The sequence below is a fragment of the Cricetulus griseus genome, chromosome 2 (assembly GCF_003668045.3).
Source record: "Cricetulus griseus strain 17A/GY chromosome 2, alternate assembly CriGri-PICRH-1.0, whole genome shotgun sequence".
NCBI classification, from domain to species: Eukaryota; Metazoa; Chordata; class Mammalia; order Rodentia; family Cricetidae; genus Cricetulus; species Cricetulus griseus.
Window position 1 is genome coordinate 344,138,396 of NC_048595.1, and position 11,421 is coordinate 344,149,816.

General features: G+C 41.2%; 1 long non-coding RNA gene across 20 annotated transcripts in view; it reads right to left on the reverse strand.

Moving 5' to 3' along the window:
- The window catches only part of LOC103161680, a 97,267-nt gene that overhangs the window by 64,456 nt on the left and 21,390 nt on the right, over positions 1-11,421 (reverse strand). The window contains exon 6 of one of the 20 annotated variants that reach the window (XR_004768572.1): positions 6,545-6,841. The exons of 17 other annotated variants lie outside the window; for them this stretch is intronic. This is a non-coding gene — a long non-coding RNA (uncharacterized LOC103161680). Of the gene's footprint in view, positions 1-6,544; positions 6,901-11,174; positions 11,408-11,421 lie in introns of those variants that run through there. 2 more of the 20 variants (XR_004768570.1, XR_003482441.2) reach the window with 2 other exon arrangements.

Below are 11,421 nucleotides of genomic sequence, written 5' to 3' on the forward strand. Positions count from 1 at the left end.
CACAAACAGTCCAAGCCAAGAATGAGAAACAAATACAGGCAAATTAAGAGAAAGTTTAAGGATGGTGTCATGATTGCAGTTGGTTTCTGTATTTCCTCCTGCAACTCACCATAATGGCACAACTTTCTATTAAAGTGGATCAAATCAAATTTTGATTTCTTGGAAACTAATCGAAATTTTCTGGAACCATAGTGAGATCATTCTTTCCTCTCCATGAGCTGTGTGAAGGTGGAGGCTTTAATGTGTGCACAATCTGGCTTCATCCTAACCCACTGACATGGCTGAGAACAGCATTGCTGTTGGATAGGTATCTAATGGATTTTAATGCTTCTTTACAGTGGTGCCAAAGATGGCCCTCAGCCCTGGTGGCCCAGGTCATGGAACTCCCAGAGCTGTGGAAAGCTTACATTAGCACCAGGCTCATCTATGTTATTGTAACCAGTCATGATGACCCCGAGCATGTCAAGTAGGTGGAAGCCCTTTTGTTGAACACCAAACCAATCCAATTAAGAATAATGACAATAAGACACTGGGAGAATGGGCAGGTGTCTGCAAAAATGATTGACAAAGGAAACCCATAAAGTTGTTGATTATAGGTGTGCAATGGTCAAGGACTATGGCAAAGAACTTTAGGCCAAGGATGTCATCAAAGAGTAAATCGAGTGCAATAAATGAACAAATCCTAAAAATACGGCTTATTAAGAAAAGTAAAATCACATATTTAATATTCAAGGTGATAGGGACTGCTCCTGTTAAGTGAGGTTTTGAAATTCTAGTGACAATGGCTAAGTTAGATGACACAGCCCATGGTAGCCTTCCTGTGAATACTGTCAGAATCACAACAGAATCTCTTATTTCAATCTTATTTTAATCTCATAACCATAAATAAGCACATGAACTTGGGAATTATGAATGAGGGGATCTTGTGCCTATGTGTCATATAAACACCTGGCACTAAACACTTGGGCATAACCACAATTCCACCATCTCACAGTGACCTCACACAGAAAACCTTTCTGTAAGGCAATCAACAATCATTAACTTGGTTAGTTGGACCATGCCCTTGGTATTAGCCCTTACAATAGCCATGCATCATTCTTCTATATCAACCACTGTAGTCCCCATTCCCCCTTTACAAGTTGCCCATTGTCTCATCCTCCTTGAATATGTTCATTATTTACTATGGCACACAGATTCCCATTTTAATACTTCTGAACAAATGTATTAATCCTCAGAAAATCTCTCTGTTGTTTGGGCCTACATTTTCTAGAACTGTTGCTGTTTGAACAGAAGTTCCAGATTTTGAGCAGTGGATACCAGGGGACAATGAACCCCTATCTTCCCAAGGCTGAACAGCTGTCCCACAGCTGCTGTGTGCTTCAGAGCTGGAGACAGATGTATGCAGATTTCCCACTGCATCGTGGAAAATATGAGACATTGATTGGCATAACTGCCCGAGAACTGTATCTGTCTCCAGAGCTTTAACTTATTAGTAAATCCTTAGGCTTAGACAAAGGATGTGGGCTTCTTAGCACTTAGGGGTCACAGTTAGGAATCCATATCAGTGACAAGGCATAATCCTCACATTTCCCATTGCACCTTGAAAATCCATTTATAGCAATGTGAATCTCATTAGGTTGACAATATATACCTCTTATTCTTGCCTGAACTCATAGGCAAAACACAAGTAATAAGACCCTGATTGGGTTAGATTTCCCCTGGTATGCCAGCCTTAGATGTGAAATGGGTGTTTTTCCCAGACCCTGAATTCCTCAAATATATGCTCATTGCCTTTTGTTAGCATTTTGGTCATCCAATGTCTGAATTCTTTCTATGTGACAATTCCCCCTTATATGTAGCACTAGTGGAGTACTCAAGCCTACACTCTGCTGTGGAGAGGGGAAACATCTTCTCTTCTTCTCATTAGCAATGTGGGAATGGCCATGCTATTTAGAATCAGCCAACAAAGGTTTAGAATTAGTCCTGACAGCCTTGTGAGTGTACAGGGGTATGCAGAGTTCAACTCCATTGATAATGACATTTCATCTTGACTGCTGTGGAAAAATAATCAACTTCTTGTGTGGGATTCTCTAAACTGTTTCTGTCTTATGTTTTCAAGTCTGAGCTTCTAGCTCCAAAGCAATTCTGTGACCCCTACAACTTCGCAGGCTCTTTCTGCCGAAGACATGCTGTGAGCGTTTCAGCTGTTTATCTCTAAATCCCTAATGAATGCACATGGCTTTGGTTTACATATGTTGGTCATCAGGGACAACCAAAACAGAAAAAAAAAAAAAACAGGAAGAAGAAACAGAAAAAGTGAAAAAAATTAAGACAACAGAAACTTGGAAACAAGGATTTTCTGAAACAATACAGTGTAAAAGCAATTAATATGGCATTTGCATTGTTTTAGAGATCATGAATAATCTAGATCTGGTTAAAATGTGTGAGGAAATAGTTGCAAGTGATATTAACTTACAACTTACTGTGCATTGTATATAAAGGACCTGAGTATCTGGGAGACAGCTGTACCGAGGAGCAATATTCCTTTGGGCTGTAGAAAAGACACATCTAACATGAATCATGAAGATCACTCATCTAGTCATCATAGTGCTGCTGCGGCCACTGGATAACTGTATTATTATCTTAGGCATGTTAATTCTCCTTTTTATTCCAACCAATAAGGTGGCAGGATTCAATTAAGTGGGCTTCAGCGTTTTCTAAAATCCCTGGGTACCCTCACTACTTATAAAACACATAACCTCTCAGCCTATACACATTTCCATTAAGAGCATAAAAGTCACCTGATTTTTGCATCAGAGTCCATCCTCAGTGGGGCCAGCCAAGGAGGCCGCCTTGGAAGGTAGGTATTGACTGTGTTTGTGGGAAAGTATGCAGACAAATGAGGCAAATGGCAGTGAAAGATGAGAGCACTGTCACACCAGCAGATAGGAACTGATGGGACATGGTTGGAGATGCTCCAGGTTTACAATCCAAGAGCCATTCCTTTATTGCCTAGTTTTAGGCTGGGAATAAAGAAATGTATCTGGGACGCCAGCCCCAGATTGGCTCCCCTTGTGGTTCGGGTGGAGTGTCTAGCATCAGCATTACTCATGTGGAAACATTCCACTCCTTAATACTTGCAAAGTCCTGGAACAGACTGTGGCAAACCATGAAAGCAGGCAAGACGGATCTGCGCCATTATTGGCAAAATCAGACGATTAAGTTTGAAGGCAGACTCAAGGTTTCATATGGATTTTTCATAAACTTAGACTTATTCCTTCAGGATGTTTGTCTTTGTTTCTATCCAGTGAACTAACCTTATTTTTTTCAAATACATCTTTGAGAAACAAAATGGATACAGACATACTTTTAAATTGTGTTGGGCTCCCAAACTATTTATTGAACACCAATGCCCAGTAATATCTAAAATTGAGTTTGAAAAGGTGAAATTTCTCACTGCCAATTGAAATAAACCGGAAGAGGTTGTTTCAGTCTGTAAACTAAACAAAAATTTTCTCTTTCTTTTTGGCTCATTGATTCAAATTACAATTGTTGAATCATTTGCATGATGCATAGGAAAACTTGCATGGACTTGACATTGTCTTCCTAATAAATTTTAATTAACAATGGCCAGTGTTGACAGTGGATCTCAGCATTAATGCTATAGATGTTAAGATGTCCCTCTAAATCTTCCTAGCAACTCTATAATCTATACATTTCATTTTATTAATGAGGAAACCGAGACTTACAAAGGTTAAGGTAACCAGGATAAGACCACTGAGAAGCAGGTATTCAAACTCAGGTTGGTCTGAAGCTAAAAATCAATTCACATCTGTCCATATGCTCATTTATTCATTAGCAAATACTCACTAGGTTTATCATATCCAGCACTATGTTATATATTAAAAATACAGCAGTCAAGCAAGTGTGATAGCTCATGTCTAGATCAATAACATGGTAGACACAGGAGGACCAGGAGTTTAAGGCCAGCCTAGGCATTAACCAGTTTGGAACCAGGGTGGGTTGCCTGGGACCCTGTCTCAAAAAGAGTACAGTAATGAGAAAAGGTTTTCATTATGGCATATACATGATGGTAAGGAAAAAATAGTAAAAGTATTCAATAGGTATATACAAATTTCAATTCAGAAATCTTACAAAAAAGAGTTTAGTTCTCTGAGAGCATTCAAGAGAGAAAACAGCTAAGGGTGTATATTAGCTGCTACCTATAGTGACAAATTAATGCTGAAGGCACAATGGCTTAACTCAATGAAGCTCTTTAGTAGCTTAGAGTGCATGTCTTAGAGGGTCAGCAGAGGGGCATCTCCAGCCAGTTTCTCGGGAACCTAGGCTGGGAGAAGCTCTGCCCTCTCCACTCTCCCTTGTGGAATATGTAACTTCCAAAGTCAGTGTTTGAGGAAAGAAAAAGTCAGATGGTTTCCTAGATGCTGCTGAAGGGCAAATTTAGAAGGGGCATGTTTCTTACGTCCACTGGCGAGAAGCTAGCCATGTGGCCCCAGGGTCACTGTAGAGGAGGCTGGGAGGTGTGCAGGAAAAACATGACTGAATGAATACAGAGCTTTGTTTCTGTGGAGAGAAACTTCTGAAGGATTCCAGGAAGAAAGAGTGGCTGGCCATAATGAGAAATTACTCTGCTTCTGCCAGAAATATTTTGGGAGTCCTAAAGTGAGGGAAGGATTTCCCCCACCTCCTTTACATATATTCTAGCTTAGGCAGTCTTTAATTAACCAGTTCATTATGGATCTATAAACTTGTTTTCTATTTTCAATTTATTCTCCTGAGTTCCACAGGGCTCCAATGCCTCTGGCCTCTGTGTACATTTGCATATGTACACGCACACACAGTAAAGTATGGCAGGATATTTGGTCACATTGTGAACTCCGAGATTGCCATTATTTAATGGAAAAACGTGTTTCTAATTGTGGTGTGGCTTAGCCCTAGCACACACCTTTAATCCAAAAGCTTTCTGCTTATTGCAAATGGGATTAAATCAAATCAACCATAGGTTAAAAGGCAGAGCAAGCAATCTGTTGACAGAAAGTAAACAAGAAAGCCATAGAGCGTAAAAGGGAGTCTGGAGGATAGGTAGAGAGACACACAGGAAGTAGAAGGAAGGGACATTCAGTTGGTTTGAGATGGCATAGGAAAAAGGAGTTTTCAGGGATGACAGCTGAGAAGGAAGGTCAGCTGGGTGCTTTCTCTGCCTCTCAGAGCTAGCAGGTTTCACCCCAGCATCTGGCTTCCAAGTCTTTATTAGTAAAATTGAATGACTGAGTTTTTATTAAAAACAATAAAACAATAAAGAAGAAAGCAGTTAAGCCCCTGTATCTCTCTTTCTTTTCTTCCTGACTGTGGCTGTTCTTCATGATAGACTACCTTAAACCAGAAGCCAAAACAAGCCCTCCCTCTTAAGTTGCTTTTCGAGAAACACTGTCAATGCAATAAGAAAAGTAAATACCACAGTGTCTAATATGAAGATAGGTCATTTTAATGAGACCCACAGAATTGTTTGCAAGACCTTTGCCTTCAATAATATTAAGCGGCTTAGCTGATGTTCCTCAGGCATTTGTGTCTGTCAAGGACTAAACAGAAGAACAAAGTCACACTTAGCATTTCAACAGATAGTTTACTATAAGAAGCATGTTCAGCAGATATAGTGACTAAAAGAAACACCTATCCCCTGAAGCTGTAGAACAAAGGGAGACATTCCTGCTAGCCTAAATTAAGAAACTAAAAGAAAGGGCACTGTAGAGCTGGATTGGTTTCTGAGGGAGGTGTCCTGGACAAAGCTCCTGGGGAGTATACAAAAAATAAAGCTTTGGTATAAATAATTGTCCTCTGTATGAAGAAACAAATTAAATATCAAAATAGAAATGACCTGAATAGAATTTATGAAAGAGACATAGGGCAGATAAGCCTGGCAGATGTGTCTCTGATGCTTTCCCAGAACCAGAGCATGGGATCCTTGTGGCAGGAACATCCCAGCCAAGTGGCTGGCATATTAGGTCACTGAAACTGGGCAGTGGTCCCTTGGCTCTAACCCAGCCTTCAAAAAGCCGTTCTAGGATGTAGTGACTTCAATTCCACAAAATTCTTAGTTTCTTTATCAACTAACACAATACCAGAAGATGCTAGACAGTAGACAGGTTCAAAGACATTTGTTGCTTCTTTTGTTTGCTATTTGTGTCATTAGAGCAATGGCCTTCATCTTGGTAGTCACCATTGGCTCCAAGTCAGCACCTGCTCATATTTCCAAAATGCATCCACTGGAGCCCCACACAGGTGGCATCATTAGTTGGATAGTTGCCCTCCTCCTCAAACCTTTCTGCAAAGCCCTTTCTCCAAGCTTCTATGTTCAGATGACAACATAAGTCACTGCTTGTTGAACATGCTCCTTCTATTACATTCTTCCTGTTGAAACAACAAGCATGGTGCTCGTTTTCTGGTTATTCCTTGACTGACACAAATGTTGATGACATAAATGCTGATGACATCCCCCCCCACCCACCCACACACCTATCACAAACCTCTCTAATCAGAATTTGGCTTCTTGTCTATTGCCTACAGAGAACCTGGTGCTCATCAAATAGTGTGACTTATCTAATCAATTGGGAATTGTGCTTTGCATTGTGCTGGTGTTTGCATATCCATTTCTCATGGCCTCATTTTGGTCACAGAGACAGATCCATTACTCAGATTCAGACTCGGAGCTTCCTGCACATGCCAGATGAGGACCACTCCCTGGATCATGTGATTCAGCCAGGGTGATGGCAGCTATGATTTGATGACCAACATGCTTCCATGCTCTTCTCGGGCTTTTGTCCTGCATTAGCACACAGACAGCACACGTGAAAGTCTTCTAGCAATCATGAATTGCCTTTTCTGCAGATGGAAATATTTCATATCTAGAGACAATGTCAACTCCTTGATCCCATTCTTTCTTTAAAATTTTATGAAAATAAAACTTCCCAGGAAAAGAGAGGCTTAAACATTTAAATATAAATGACCAAGGCAGTTAAATGACCTCTTCTGGGGGATGATTTGAATTTTACTTGTAGTTTAACATATCTATTTTTTTTAATCAAAGGGATAAAGCCTTGGTTATAGATTCTCTGAATTCACCCAACTGTGTACAAGGAGTATTTTTTATTCAAAAGGACTAGGGAGATGTGGGTTACTCAACAAGTGTTTCTGAAAATCGGCCAGATAGTCCCCTTCATTAGCTACTCTTTAATTTGGCCCTGATATAAAGAGACCTTGAATCCAGCACAACCCCTGACTGTCTACCGCCAGACCACAACTGATCTCTTTGGACTCAGGCCCTGTTGGAGCAGAGCAGGGGAGGCCACAGGGCACCTACACATCTTACAATAGCCTGCTTTGTAAGGCTAAACAAATATTTGCCTCCAACATGCAAAGCTGAGCTATGGGATGGGGCTTTTACACATATATTCCTGTGCACCTACATCTGTGCTGCTTGTACTACAGGCTGTGCCAACATCCCGGGCTGGGCTGAAAGAAAGGCAGGCAGGATGCAGGGGACAGGCCTGCATATTTAAGGAGCTCAATGTCCTCATACATCCTCTGGGGGCATTCAGAGCCCAAGCCAGCCATACAGAGCTGGAACTCCATCTTCCACAGAGAGGTGGAAGATTCCAGATACTGTTGGAGCTTTACCCATAGGTAGGAATCATAGTTATGACTGCATCTTTGAACACCGGGTACAGGAGACATCCTGAAAGGTATATGACATGATAATCACAAGAAATATTTAACAATAAGCTAAGGTTTAAGCAAATTTAATGGGAAATTCAAGAGTAAAGGGAAAAGGACCTGAATTGAAATACCAGGTACTTGGCGAATCAGATCTGCCATCCATCATCCTTGAACTTGTGCAATTGGGTAAATCATCCAACTACTATCTCCTCAGGAATAAGATGGTAGTCTGCCAGTTTTGTTTTCCTCCCTTTTTATTGAAAATAGATTTTCTCATATATCCTGATAATGGTCTCCTCTCCTTCTACTCCTCCTAGTTCCTCCCTACCTCCCCTCCCATCCAAAGATACTCTATTTCTATCTCTCTTTAGAAAACAAACAGGCTATAATAATAAAATAAAACATAATAAGATAAGACAAAAACTAACAATGTCAGGGCAGGACAAAGCACACAAACAGAAGGAAAAGAGCCAAAGAAAAGGCACAAGAACTAGATACAGACAGAAATCTACACATTTTCACACTCAGGATTCCCATAAAAACACTAAATTGGAAGCCATAATATATACCCAAAGGACCTACAGGGTAAAAAGAGAGAAAAAATAAATAAAAATAAAAGCCCTGATAAGACATTATGAGGAACCTTCAAAGTTGCTGTTGAATTCATTTCCTGTTGGCCATCTACTTCTGGGAATACAGCTTCACTTTAAGGGTAGTTTGTTTATCCATTGAGACTCGCTTGAGAAAACTAAATTTTCGTTTTAAGGGGTTATCAATTGGAGATAGCTCTTGGGTTAGGCATGGGAGCATGTATCCAAACTTCTTCCCTACCCCCATCCTGCTCTCTTTCCTTCCATCTCTCCTCTCTCTCTTTGTGAGAAAGGTTCTTACTATCTAGCTCTAGCTGTCCTAGAACTCACTTTATAGACCACACTGGCCTCGAATTCACAGAGATCAGCCTGCCTCTGTCTCCTGAGTGCTGGCATTGAAGACATGTGCTCTGCAGTGCCCAGTGAAGCCCAAGGTCATCGAGGACCTTGATTTGGGTCCAGCATCTTCTCAGGAATCTGCAGGTTTTTAAAAGTAATTTTTAACTGACACAGTAATTGTTTATATTTAGGAGTTATATAATAAAATGTAATATATGGACACAATTTATAAGTATCCAGTCTGGGTGATAGACATATCTGTCACCTCAAACATAATTTCTTCATGTTAGAAACATTAGAATGTTTTCTACTAGTTATTCTAGAATAGACTATTAAATGCTGTCAGTCATAGCTAGCCTGGTGTGCTATACAACAGAGCTGTTCTTCTGTCTGGAGCCTTATTTTTTCTTCAACTTTCCACATATGCCATCTTTATTCACTTGAAGATTGCCACAGTAAACTGCCACAGAGGAAGAATCACCATGTCACAGTCTGAAAATTGGAAGTCAGAGATCAAGGTCTTTGAAGTTGTTTCTGCTAAGGGCTCTGAGGGGATGGGTGGTTTGTCCTGTGCCTTTTGCTCAACTCCGGGTGGTTTGCTGGCAATCTTGGGTGTTCCTTGGCTTGTAAAAGCATTGCCCTTGATTCTCACCTTCAATTTCACATGGTGCTCTACCTATGTGCATGTCTGTCCCTGCGTCCAAACTTTTTTATTGAGAACACTGTCATATTTGACTAAGGCTCACTCCAATGGTCTCATTGAGATCATCTATGAAAACATTATTTCAAAAATAAATTCATACTCACATGTGTAGGGGACTTTACAGCATCATTGTCTTTGGGATGCACACAATCAACACATAACACTGTGGGACCTCTGATTGTTATGACAGCTCCCTGGCAGGTACAGCATGGGTAGTCTATCTGTAGTCTATTGGGAGTCTATCTTACCTTCTTGTGTTGCTTTGTAGGAAGGCAGAAAATACAGGAGACCGATGGGATCTCTTCCTAATCACCCCATCCTACTGTGTGACACCAAACAAGTCACTTTACCTCTGTGAGCATCTAATTTTTGCTCTGCAAAATGGAGAAGTTTACTAAGAGTGAGCTAAACTAAAGTGAGCTAAACTAAAGTATTTGGCTGGCATATGGTATCAACAAATCATGATATTATTTATTCCCCTTACGTCCAGGAGAGTATGGATGCATGACTTCTAGCCCTCCCTCATTCTGGGAAAAACTGCTGGAAGCTCTGGTGTTCCAGTGTCCTGGAGATTCTGACTGGAAGGTTTGAAATAGGACCAAGGCACTGGTATTTTTAGAAGCCCCTGGGTTTATTTTAATGTGTAGCTAGATTTGAGAACTACCAGGATGGATGGCAGGAATGAAACCCTAATGAGTAGTTTTCTATGGTTGAAACTCAAAAGACGATGATTTATAGTTATGGAGCAGACAGCACACGCCTGATGGAGAAAGCTAGGGGCAGCTTTTGGAGCACCAGTGAATCAGGTGACCTAGTTTTCACAGCTGTTTCTTGCTTTTTCACATTTTTTCCAGGCCTTCTTGAGGTTGGAGCATCCCATTGAGACACTGTCCTGGGTTATCTTTCTTACCCATAGTTGAGCCTTCACCACTGATGTGTCCTCAGACAGGCTGTGGTCCTGCAGGATTGCCGTCCAGGTCTATGAGGGGATTCCCCGAGAGAATTCAAGCTGGACAGAAGTCTGATGTGCTGTCGACACCTGAATGATGTGTGTGTGCTCAAAGGAGCCTCCACGGAGGACAACTGAGACACAGCTAGCACACTGGTGAACTGGGGTGTCTGCCCAGGTGAGAAGGGCCTACTCTGACTAATCATGACACCCAACCCCCACTATGACCTACGGAGCTTATTTCATAGGAAAGTGCTATCCCTGTCCCCCAACACTTTCTTTGGATTCATGTGGGTTCTGGAGACAGTTGGTCAGGCAATGAGTGGCAAGATTGGCCAAGGTAGCATTTGCCAATTTGTCTAGTTCAGAGGCTACATTTAGTTCTTGAGCTCCTTTGCTGAAACAGGGTGCCTGTGGCAGCTTCTTCCTCACTTTCTCTGGCTGCTCAGTAGGCAACCCTGGTTTCTCTATAGAAAACTGTCTTGACTGTCTTCTATTGCTGCCCTAGAGCACCCAGATCAGACACTAGCCCACTTATCCCCTTGAAGAGTACAGGATCGCAACAAGCCTTGAGGGGGAGGACCAACAACCTTCTGATCAGTGAGTAATAGATGGAATGATCTATAAATAAAAGCAATTTTTAGCTGGGTGGTGGCAGCACAAGCCTTTCATCCCAGCACTCGGGAGGCAGAGGCAGGCAGATTTCTGTGAGTTCAAGGCCAGCCTGGTTTAAGAGAGAGTTCCAGCATAGGCAGAGCTGTTGCACAGAGAAACACTGTCTTAAAGAAAAAAGAAAAAGTAATTTTTAATGGCAACACTATCAATTCTCTAAATTTACTATCACAAAAGAGATTAGAAGTGTGGTTTGTTCTTTGGTTTAATCAATACAAGCACAGACACTTTAAGAAATAGCAATTCTCTGGGTTTTGAGCCCTTAGAATAGTATATTTGTTGGGTGTTTTCCATCCTTCCTTGGTACTGCTCAGCAAAATTCCATAGGTAGAGAGCAGCTGGAGAGGAATGTCTCTTAACAAGGAAGTAGGCTGCATCTCCATCTAGCAAGAACTTAGATCATCTGGTGTTTAGCGTTGGCTTTTTAGACATGC